The sequence below is a fragment of the Oratosquilla oratoria genome, chromosome 12, assembly GCF_046742065.1.
Source record: "Oratosquilla oratoria isolate Oo_2021 chromosome 12, ASM4674206v1, whole genome shotgun sequence".
NCBI classification, from domain to species: domain Eukaryota; kingdom Metazoa; phylum Arthropoda; class Malacostraca; order Stomatopoda; family Squillidae; genus Oratosquilla; species Oratosquilla oratoria.
This window is the reverse complement of record NC_134788.1, coordinates 21,722,725-21,735,188: the sequence shown is the minus strand read 5'-3', so window position 1 is coordinate 21,735,188 and position 12,464 is coordinate 21,722,725. Positions and strand designations below refer to the sequence as shown.

At 39.3% G+C, this 12,464-nt stretch overlaps 1 protein-coding gene across 1 annotated transcript in view; it reads left to right on the top strand.

Annotated features, from left to right (window-relative positions):
- LOC143031084 (uncharacterized) overlaps positions 1-11,952 on the top strand; it is a 434,563-nt gene extending 422,611 nt beyond the window's left edge. Inside the window, exon 2 of the mRNA XM_076194496.1 lies at positions 11,165-11,952. The gene's annotated coding sequence lies outside the window, so the exon portion shown is untranslated. The remainder of the gene's footprint in view (positions 1-11,164) is intronic.
- The last annotated feature ends 512 nt before the right edge of the window (positions 11,953-12,464 follow it).

Genomic DNA, 12,464 nt, shown 5'->3' with positions numbered 1-12,464 from the left:
AAAAGGGTGGTGAATTTTCTTTCTCCTTTCACTGTAATTTCACCGTCTTGTTACACTCAGGATCTCTTTCTCTCGTCTCTCTACATCGTCTCTCTAGATCGTCTCTCTAGATCGTCTCTCTAGATCGTCTCTCTAGATCGTCTCTCTAGATCGTCTCTCTAGATCGTCTGACGAGATCCCGTATCCTACGCTAAGCTACCTTCGTCTGACGTCACTAATTTTTCTAATCCAATCTCCGGTGACTTTTCAAATAAATGTCACTCCTTATGGGCGTGACTTTGAATTCATGCACCAATAGTTTTTTTCTCCTTCTCCACCTTGCACCAATCCGGAAAGCCATTGCAATGCCACTAGCAAAATCGTTTACCTCAGCATTAGTCAAACGAAGCTAACCTGCGCTTACAGAGTTTTGATTACATCATCGATTATAAAACAGTCACCACCGTCGGTGTGTTTACATAGACATAGCGTCACCTCAATGTTATCAAAACAGCAGGCGAGCAGGCAGGCTCATTTCCATTCGTACAACTACCGGCCTCTTACAGGGCTCGGCAGCTACCCTTGGTCGTCCCGACCAATTTCTTATTTCCCTCTTACAGGGCTTGCTAATATATTTCTAGAATAAGCTAATCTACCCTTGCGTAATTGTTAAGCTACCCTCCAAAATACATCATTCATGCAATAAATTGGGAATAATACATAAACATAATACCTATAAATGTGAATAACATGCATGTCAATATATATATAAGGTATTGAATTAAGCGGTTACATGGTTGATTTGCTTTGACAGAGCCAATCTCCGGAATACAACAAAGGCAATCAGTGCTGCCACTAACACTGAAAGTAAGGGTATGATAAGGATTGGCAGTATATATAAATCATTTGAGGGAGATCTTGACAATGGTCTTCTCTTAATTTTCAAGGGAAGAGAGTTTTCAGGCAATGTGAAGTTGAAGGTTGAAATGTAGGTGTCATCGGTTAAATGCATTGTATTAAGGGTATTAGAAATGGTGGAAATAGTGTCTGCATGCAATTCGCAGTTATCTTGAATAGAGACAAGACCTTCAACCAAATCCAATTTAGGACTCAACCCGGGACAATTTATTGATACCTTTGTCTTGTTAGGGGAAAACAGGTAATGAGGGATCTGGTCTACCAAAATTCGTTGGTAATGACAATTGTTCATAACAGACATATTCCTAACCAGAGAATTCTTGCGAAGCTTCTCGAAACACAAAAGAGATCATGCTTTCTCTTAGATTATCTACAGAAAGGATGTAATTAATTAGAAAATTCACTATGAGCACTATCTTTCAAATTTGAATGGTTTATCATCTTTTCAAAGATAATAGTAATTAATTTGCAAAACACACTAATCTAGAGTTTGAGTGTCTCTTCTTGTTCAATATTATTTCCAACACACTTCATTTTCAAAGACAGTCTTATTACTTTAAAATGGTCACAATACTCATGTGTGTACTCAGATGAGAGGTCCTTAAGTCCTTAAGGTTCCCAGTCTGACCACAGCAGATCCTAGGTTTTAGGTTTCCATGTATCTGCTTGACACCAAGTTCCAGTTGTTTAGGTCTCTCATCCCAAATACAATACAAATGGTCAATACTATCTGTAAAATACATCAAGATTAATGTTCAATTCTTGAAAAATATCATTATAATATTCTCCATATTCTCCAGGGTTATTAATATTTATGCACAAAGTATTACTATAATCATCTTCATAGATCTGCAAGCTAATTTTCCTTATGTCATCTAAATGTCCTATCAATTCTTCTCTTGATTCTAAATGTTTAAATTTAAACTTGTTTCCACCTGCAGAATTAATTACCCTATATGGACCAGTGTACCTTGGTGAAAGTTTATTATTGGGTGAGGTTAGTTTGACCATTACTAATTCTCCAATTTTCAGTTCTAGTTTATGAGCTATTTTGTGTTGTTGTTCCTTCATCTCTTGTGAATACACCTGCATATGTTTCCTAACTCTTTGGTGAATACTTTGAAGAGTATTTATCCTATTGGATATATAATCATCCATATTATATATGGGTTTTTGCTCTGCAGTCAACATTTCATATGGCAGAGTTTTGTCCTCCCCAAAAATTATAAAATGAGGTGTATCCCCAGTTGCTACATTAATTTGATTGTTCAGGGTACACTTAACACAAGGAATCCAAGTATCCCAAGTTACACTATGAGGACTTATTAGGGTTCTAAGACATATAATTATCTTTTTGTTTAACCTTTCTACTACTCCATTACTTTGGGGATGGTTAACGAGTATATTGACTTTCTTGATGTGGAATACATTACATAGATTTTCCAAGATTTTGTTATTAAATTCAGTCCCATTATCTGAAACTAGGATGTTAGGTGTAGTAAAATTACAGATTATCTGATCATAGATTACGGAAGCAATAGTTTCAGCTTTCTTATTGATTATGGGTTGTAATATACAAAATCTTGAAAAATAATCAATAGCAACAAATAGGTATTTAAAGCCGTTCTCGGACATTGGTAATTCCAATGTATCCATGTGAACTCTTTCCTAAGGTTTCTGTGGAATGGGATAGGTGAGTATAGGAGCAGGTTTTGGTGTATTTCCCTTCACCTTTACACATTTTACACACTTTTCTATATAATCATATATAGTTTTCTTCATTCCTGGCCAAAAGTATTTAAGTTGTGCTTGTCTATAAGTTTTATCCTTTCCAGGATGTGAACTACAATCACTATCATGAAGTAACTTCAATATCTCATTTACCAGAGTTTGTGGTATAACCAACTGATTTACTTGACCTCTAGAAATATCTTTCCCATTTACAAATGTTTTCCTATACAAAATTCCATTAATCAAATGAAATTCCTCTATCTTATACCCCTTTGGTAGCTTTGGAGGATCTCCTCTTGGGTTCATCAAATGCTTGATTATTGAATCACATGTCTCATCATCTCTCTGTTCTCTTATTAGCATTTCTTCATCTAAAGTTACTAATTCTTCTATACTACAAACAAAATTAATCAACCCAGTCCCAGTCATTGGTTGACTAATGTTTCTAGAAAGTGGATCTGCTACATTCCTTCTACCCGGAATATATTCAAATTGAACCTCATAGCACTGAAGTATCGCAAACCATCTAGCAAGTCTGCCTCTAAGATTCTTATGCTTAAATAAGTTCTGAATAGCTGTGTGATCAGTCCAAACTCTGATGGGATACCCTAGTATCATATCCCTGAAACTTTCTAAAGAATAAATTACTGCTAAAGTTTCTCTTTCAGTTATAGAATAGTTTCTCTCCGCACTATTACAAAGTCTGGATGTGTAAGCTATGGGTTTTAAAGTTCCATTTCTCTCTTGCATTAGTATGCCTCCTAATCCTATGTCAGACGCATCAGTACAAAGAATGAATTCTTTTTCATAGTCGGGAAAAATTAAAATAGGTGAACTCGTGAGTTTATCTTTCAACTTGTCAAAAGCTTGCTGTTGCGCAGGTCCCCATATGAACTTTGAGTCCTTTCTTAACAATGAACTTAGTGGATTAGCAATGTCAGCATAACTTAGAATGAATTTTCTATAATATCCTGTTAATCCCAAAAAGCTCCTAACCTTGTCTACATTGGTCGGAACTGGAAAATTCTTGACAGCGTCCACTTTTGAATTTACTGTACTCAGCCCGTGTCTGTCTATCTTATGTCCTAAGTAAATGACACTGTCTTGCAAGAACTTACATTTTTCAAGTTTTACTTTTAACCCAGCTTCTCCTAGTCTTGAGAATATCAAATCTAATTTCTTAAAGTGCTCCACTGCAGTCTGAGAAACTATTAAAATGTCATCTAGAAATACACTGGCAGTGTTTCCTAACAATCCATCCAGAATAGTATTCATTAATCTCATGTAAGTTGATGGACTATTACATAACCCAAATGGCATTTTCTTGAACTCATAATGTCCTGTTGTAGTAGAAAATGCTGTGAACTCTCTTGAATCTTCATGCAATTCTATTTGCCAAAAAGCTGATTTGATATCTATAGTACTAAAATATCTATTCTCAGTTCCCAAACTTCTCAAAATGTCACCGATAATGGGTAATGGTAACCTGTCACGAATGGTGTGCTTATTCAATTCCCTGTAATCAATAACTGGTCACATAGTCCCATCAGACTTTGGTACTAAGATCAACGGAAAATTCCACTCGCTTTTACTATGTTCAATAATATCCTGTGATAACATTTCAGTGATGAGTTTATCTACTACAGCTAATTTAGAGTGAGGAACTCTGTAGGCTGGTATGTAGATAGGTTGTGTTCCTGGTTTTAACTTAATGTGATGTTTTAAAACAGTTGTTTTGCCTAAGGCGTCCCCCGGCAGAGCAATTGCTTTTTTATGTTTCATAAGCAAAGCAAATAAAGCTTCATCCAACTCAGGGCAATTAGTTGATTGTAATAATTCTTTATATCTATTTCTTAAGTCTATTCCTTCTTGAACTGAACAAATTGATGAAGTTGGTAATTCTATCTCCTCACTATTCTCATTTAAAATCTTAATAGGTTTAGTACACACCTGAATACATCCTATTTGTGTACCTTTCTTTAAAACTATCTCTTTATTCATAGTATTAATTACTAATACTTCTACTCTGTTCTTATTTGTCTTATAAATCCCTGAGTCCCACTTCAATCCTTTAAGTTTAACTGATTCTGGGACTGTAATTACTTCAGAGTCTACATTGATTCCTTTCAAACACACTTCAACCTTATTAATTGACATGGGATGTAACAATGTCGACCTTGTCAATCCGCAATCTGCAATTCTCAAGGCATCTGTGGTTGATAATTTAGTAATCTCTGGGATTTCCTGAACTTCTGAGTTGGGTTCACAAATTGTTTTACTTTCTGTAGGGTTGGACCGCTCGGTCACGCTATCTAAGATAGAAATGTTATCTAAGGATTCATTGATTCCTGTCACTGGTCTTAAGTCTGGTTGATTTAAGAATGGGATTAACTGTGACTTCACTAAAATTCCTAAGTCAGCAGGACAAATTACCATGTTTTCTTTTCTCATAGTTGCAAATCCTATCAATAAATCTCCTGGAAAAACAGACTCTTCTACAACTATCACTGGGATGTACAATTGTTCATTTGTATACAAGGCAACTTCTAGCTCAATCTTACCTAATGTTTTTAACTGATTTCCAGTTACACCTTGCAATGTGTAACGGATTGGTTCCAACATTTTCACTCCTGGGTTCAACTGGTTTAAAACTTTACTAGTAATTACATTAACTACAGACCCTGTATCAATAAAAATTTGAATAGGCTTATTGAACACTTTACCTGCGATGAGAGGTCCTACAGAAGTTTTACCAACAGTAATTATCAGTTTGTCAGTTTCTTTCATCTCCCTTGCATTCCCATATTTAACACAATACCGCCTATCGGTATATATATGGGGAGGTCTGAAATGGTTTATTCTGTGTCTGGGGGTTTTCCTCTTAGCCCTGGGGGTACCCGAAAATTCCGGCACTCATGAGTTCTATGTCCGATTTTATTATGGTAAATACAGAATGGAGGGTTCCTACATTGATACTCATTGTGACCTTCGTATTTGCAATTTCTGCAAATAATCCCATAAAAACATTCTTGTGCCTTGTGTCCCCATGCATTACAATTAAAGCATAGGATTCTGGTATCCCTATCCCTAGACGGACTTCTAGCATGCCACCTATGTCCTACTTCTGTTTTCTTAAACTCTCTAGAGTTCCTATATTGGCTTTGTTGATTTATAGGCATTACATATGGGTTTATTGTTCTGGTCTCACTGTATCCTTGAAGAAGATAATCTACTTCTCCTAAACTTATATTTGATTTTAGATCCTTGTACAGCCTTTCTGCTGTTAAGTCATCAGAATTCTTTGCCAATAAGCTAAATGTAATCAATTTGATTACCTGTGAGATTTTCATCTTCTCGCTAGATCTTTCTATCCAGTCTGAATCTTTCAAGATAGAATTCATGTCTTTTGACCATCTATCTAATCTAGCTAAGTACTCTGTGTCAGTTTCACTTGTCCTAACTTCCTTAATAATTTTTACCAATGATCTAATAGGATCCTGATCACATTTGGACATGAAATGTTTGAGAAAGGCCTTCTTGTAATTATCATATTGATTAATTTCTTCCATTTGCTGGAAGTTAATGACAAACCTCGCCCTTCCATGCTCTGGATCTATATTCTCCTTAAGAATCTCAATCTTACGGATATCATTGGTAATGTTTTTACTTACTATAGGAGTGTCTATGAGGTTGAGGAATTTGTTAACCTCATAGCTATTAGATTCTCCGGTAAATTTTGGAATATTTGTATTTGATGTGTGAATTTCGTGTCTCAACACGTTAGAATTCTGAGGGGTACTCATACTTATTACTAATACCTTGCTTTAGCCTGGCTGCTTGCGATGTCGCTTCGTGATGTCAATGTCTGTTTTGACGTCCTTCTACGGTCTTGTCATTCGTCAACGACGTTGTTCCTCCTCCATCACACACTCTGCCTTGAAGACCGCCTTGTAGATGATGATCACCTTGAAGAATCTTGAAGAATGCTTGTTCCCATCGTAGCAGTTACTTGAAGTTGTAGATTTCTCTCGTAGTCGTCCTTGGAGCCAATACACTCTTGATTTTGGATGTCTCGTTCCCGTAGACTTCTTGTACCAGTTCTTCGTTCACCAGTTTATCTAGCGCCACTTCTCTTCGGAGGTGTTTAACACTCAGTTCGTCGCACCGCTGTTCACCACTTTCACCACCCCTTGTCACCACTGTCACCACCGCTGTCGGTCGTCGACCATTACACGTATATTTGACTTGTAATACCACTCGTCTCGAGGCCCCTTGCCTTCGTTACGTGAGTTTCACTAAATATTCAAGTTCCTCTTAAGCAGTAGGCCCAATGCCTTGTATTTCCTGTAGTCTCACTATTTTCTAGGCCCCGTGCCTAGTTCTCTCGTCCTTTGGGTTAATAAAAGGGTGGTGAATTTTCTTTCTTCTTTCACTGTAATTTCACCGTCTTGTTACACTCAGGATCTCTTTCTCTCGTCTCTCTACATTGTCTCTAGATCGTCTCTCTAGATCGTCTCCCCAGATCGTCTCCCCAGATCGTCTGACGAGATCCCGTATCCTACGCTAAGCTACCTTCGTCTGACGTCACTAATTTTTCTAATCCAATCTCCTATGTCTTTTCAAATAAATGTCACTCCTTATGGGCGTGACTTTGAATTCATGCACCAATAGTTTTTTCTCCTTCTCCACCTTGCACCAATTCGGAAAGCCATTGCAATGCCACTAGCAAAATCGTTTACCTCAGCATTAGTCAAACGAAGCTGACCTGCGCTTACAGAGTTTTGATTACATCATCGATTATAAAACAGTCACCACCGTCGGTGTGTTTACATAGACATAGCGTCACCTCAATGTTATCAAAACAGCAGGCGAGCAGGCAGGCTCATTTCCATTCGTACAACTACCGGCCTCTTACACCTTCTCTCTTCTTCTCTTATATTCCATGTTTCTGCCCCATACAGTGCTGTTGGCACAATCACTCCTTCATACAGTCTCCTCTTCGCATCCATTTCCAAATGTCCATTCCTCATTACACTTTTTAATCCACCAAGGCATTTACTCGCTTCTTTCAATCTACATTCTACCTCCACCTTCACTCCACCTTTTCCTGCCACATTTGCACCCAAGTATCTAAAATTATTCACTTCCTCCAGTCGCTCTCCCTTAATGCTCACTTCCAGTCTACTGCCACTTTCACCCCTTGTACATCTCATCACCTTACTTTTACCCACATTTATCTTTAGCTTTCTTCTATCACATACTCTACCAAACTCTGCCACCAGCTTCCTCAATCTCTCCTCCGATCCTGCCACAAGCGCAGTGTCGTCCGCAAACAACAGCTGGCTCACCTCCCACTTTTCTCCATTTTCTTTAACCATCTCCAATCCCTGACCCACTACCCTTGCATTCACTTCTCGCACCACCCCATCCATGTATAAGTTAAACAGCCAGGGCGACATAACGCATCCCTGACGCAGTCCCACCTTTACCTCGAACCACTCACTCTCTCCATTTCCAATCCTGACACAAGCACTACTACTCTCATAAATACTCTTGACAGCTCCCAAAAGCTTTCCTCCTATCCCGTATATCTGCATAACCTCCTACAGTGCCTTTCTGTCTACCCTATCATAAGCCTTTTCCAGATCCATAAAAGCCCAAAAAACATCCTTCCCCTTTTCTATAGCTTTCTCACATATCTGTCTTACCACAAAGATCTGATCTACACAACCTCTACCCGTCCTAAATCCACACTATTCCTCACCAATTACTCTTTCTGTTCCTCTCCTAATCCTCTCAATCAAGATCCTCCCATAAGCCTTCCCAACTACACTTAACAAGCTAATCCCTCTGAAACTACTACATTCACACTTCCCTTTTCCTTTGTAAAGAGGAACTATACAGGCACTCCTCCAGTCCTCCGGTACTCTACCCTCTCTCCAGCAAACATTAAATAACCTCACCAACCAGTCCACCATCACGGTGCCTCCCTTTTTCAGACATTCTGCATGACATCCATCCAACCCAGGTGCCTTACCTGCTTCCATCATCTTAACAACTGCCTTCACCTCATCCTTCCTTATTTCTCCTCCATTCTCCTGACTCATCACTCTCATTTTCTTCACATTTCCCACTGCAGCTATCTTTCCTTCCCTATCCACCTTCACATTTAGCAATTCCCTAAAATATTCTGCCCATCTTCCCCTTACTGCCTTCTCTTCTATTATCATCTCTCCATCTGCACCTTTAACCTTTTCTTCCCTACTTGATTCGCCTCCTCTTCCTCTCTTAATTTCTTTCCAAAACATCTTTTTATTACTCTCAAAATTTTCTGTCATACTCTTACCCCATTTCACATCTGCTCTCCTCTTTGCAACCTTTACCTTTTGCTTTACTTCTCTTTTCTTTTCTTTGTGTCTCTCATATGACTCCCTCGTCCTATTTTGTAACCAAACTGTGAATGCTCGCTTTTTCTCTTCTACAACCTTCTTTGTTTCCTCATCCCACCATTCACTACCCTTTCTTCTATTTCCCCCTGTCCTTCTTGTTCCACACACCATCCTTGCACACTTTATGACTCCCTCCTTGAACCATCCCCATTCCTCCTCCACACCCAGCTCTACTCTATCCTTTACTCCCTCCCACTCCTCCTTCAGCTTCTTTCCGTGCTCCTTCTCCTTCGCCTCTTGTGAAAACGTAATATGGTGAAATAAAATTCAACAAAACGTGATATCTATATACTAATAAAAAAAAAATAAAAAAAAAATCCAGAAACAGGAAATCCCTCAAGGGACCTGCGAGGAAAGTGAGCTCGCCCGAAGAGCCGAGCCTCCCTTAGCGGGGTCAGGTGGAACCCGTTAAGCGTATATATATATATATATATATATATATATATATATATATATATATATATATATATATATATATATGAGAGAGAATGTGGGTGGGGAAGGGGAAACGAAAATGTGTTGAGAATAGAGTATATTGCCCTAACGTTGCGACCAATTTGGTCCTCTGAAGTTGGTGGCAATGTTAGGGCAATAAGATCTATTCCCAACACATCGTTTGCCCTTCCCCACCCACATTCTCTCTCATTTGTCTGAAATAATCTTAAAATATATATATATATATATGTATATATATATGTATATACATATATATATGTATATATATGTATATATATACATATATATATGTATATGTATATATATATATATATATATATATATATATTTATATGAATAGAGATATCAATAATGGGAATATCGCTGCGAGACCGAAAGTGAGCAAGTTGGTTGAGATAGCAGACTAGAGTGAAAGATATTGTGGAGGCGGTAAAAGAGAAAAAGTTGAATTGGGGAGGTAAGTTAGTGCGAACGCTGGAGCAAGTGTGTTATTGAATGGACTCCGCGAGATAGGAAGCGTGGAAGATGGAGACCAGACAGAAGGTGGAGAGACGAGATCTAGAAGTTTGCAGGAGTGACATTGCAGAGGACGGCGCGTTCGTGTGAATCATGAAATGCTATGAGGGAGGCCTTTGTTCAGCAGTGGACTCAGGATGGCTGATTTGATTGATTGATATATGATATATATATATGTATATATATGTATATATATATATATATATATGTATATATATATATGTATATATATATATATATATATATACATATTTCTACCGTTGAAACATGGTTCGATGCCTCCGTAGACTAATAAATCACAACCTTAGATTGCTAAAGCTATTTCAACACAGATGATAACAATAGAATCAATTTGTCTTCTTTTTTAGGGAAATTGGAATAATTACGTAGTTTATTTGGAAACAAATGGAAAACTATGCGTGACGTCATGGATATGGCGCTCCAGCAAGCGAGACTTAGGTTAGAATAGATTAGGCAAGATTAGCTTAAGTTAGGTAAACTGCCCAAGGGATAACAAAAATGTGGTTTACCTGGAATTTCCTTGTCGTGGGTTTGGTTCGGTATGGACAAGCCAGGGAAAATGAGACTCACAATAACACTAAAACTAAGGCTTATTAATGGTTAACATGCTCGGAGGGAACGGACGTAGTCTCGTTGGGAGAAGGTCCGGAGTGAACGAGGGCGGGCCTCATCAAGCGTCGTGGCTGCGGGAGAGAACTGGTCCCGAGGCAGCTTGCTGGAGAGAACTGGTCCCAAGGCCTCTTGCTGGAGAGAACTGCTGCCTGCTTGGAGTTGAGCCCGGGAGAGAAGTCGATAGAGAACTCGGTAGAGAAGTCGAGAGAGATCTGGATTCTGAATTCCTAGGAAAGACCACCCGCTTGCGCGGGATCGGTTTCTGTGGGAGGAGAAGAATGTCTGTAAGAAAATGAAAAGATAGTAGTGTATAAAAGAGGGATATTGCCACCGGGCGAATTAGCGAGCAATTTGGGGCAGTTTGTGGTCGTGGCTCGGGAGAAATGGACTGGGAGCTTGGACGGGGGCGCCGACGCCGGGAGTTGGATTAGGATCACCAACGAAAGTTTAGAAAATGGTAGGAGGCGTAGTAGTAGAGAAAGGTGGAAAAACGGAAAAATCTTTAGTGGGAGGTAAACTGAAATGAGATGTAGTAGAAGAGAAAGCTAGAAAGGAAGCGAATTTTAGTCGAAGAAAAAGTAAGTGTAGATGTTTGTGCCTGTGGCGTGGCTATGCTCGTGAGAGGTGTGTGTGTGTAAATTACGGGAAGTGAGTAGAGTTCACTTTCCGTGTGTAGAGCGCGTTCCTGTTAAGCCACAGGTGAGGCCTGAGTAGCCTGCTTTTCCCCAGGTTGGGTTTGAGTTGTATGTGTTTGCAGCCTGTCAATTATTGGGCTACATGCAATATTATTATTACTATTATAATTTCATCATTATTGCTATCACCAGTCAAAGCTGGTGAAGGGGTGTATTATTAGTAGGTACGGTTATACACGTCTTATCGTGTACACCGCACGTGGGACGGGCGCAGCTGACAGATAGTCTGTACGGTGTGGTCTAGGTGTAATGTGTTGTATCAGGTGTTTGTGTCTGTCGTGCAGTTTTTCTATGTGTCTTGAGTGAAGTTTGTGTTTGTGTTGGTTGAGTGGACGGATGTTGGAAATTCGGTGTAGAGACTCAGTGGTTCTGAAGTCGCTCCATCGCGAACCCGTGATGAACTTGACAGCGGCATTCTGAACCTTCTGATGCTCGTAGTTATTAGTGGGACATGTCAGCTGGCTTAGTCCCGGGGACTGGCACAGAATCGGTCTGACGAGGGCTAGGTACAGTCGACGTTTGGTTCTCAGTGTTGCAGTTTTGAAGCATCTTAGCTTTCCCAGCACAGCCCTCGCCTTCGCTCCCTGTTTGCGGAAGTGTGGGGTCCAGGTAAGGCTCATCTAGACGAAACGCCGACCTTTTAACCCATTCAACTCCGATGACAAGATGTCTTGTCATTTGGTCAAATAAAACAAAAAATCATAAAACACCAAAATGTTTGATCAAACACCAGAAAAATATGACGTCAGTCCTCGCTTCGCTCGCAGCGAAGCGAGGACTGACGTCATATTTTTCTGGTGTTTGATCAAACATTTTGGTGTTTTATGATTTTTTGTTTTATTTGACCAAATGACAAGACATCTTGTCATCGGAGTTGAATGGGTTAAAGGAGGCTGGCGGGAACGTGGGGAGCTTTCCAAGTTCCTGATTGGCTGACCGCTGGCTGGCCGGGACGTCTTTGCGAACTATGCTTGCCAACTACAGCTGGTATAAAAGCCAAACTTGAGTTGTGTGACGGTCAGTCTGGTTTTGACCAGACTGACTTTTACTTTGGTTAATTTGTTGTTTTATATATATAATTTCAACA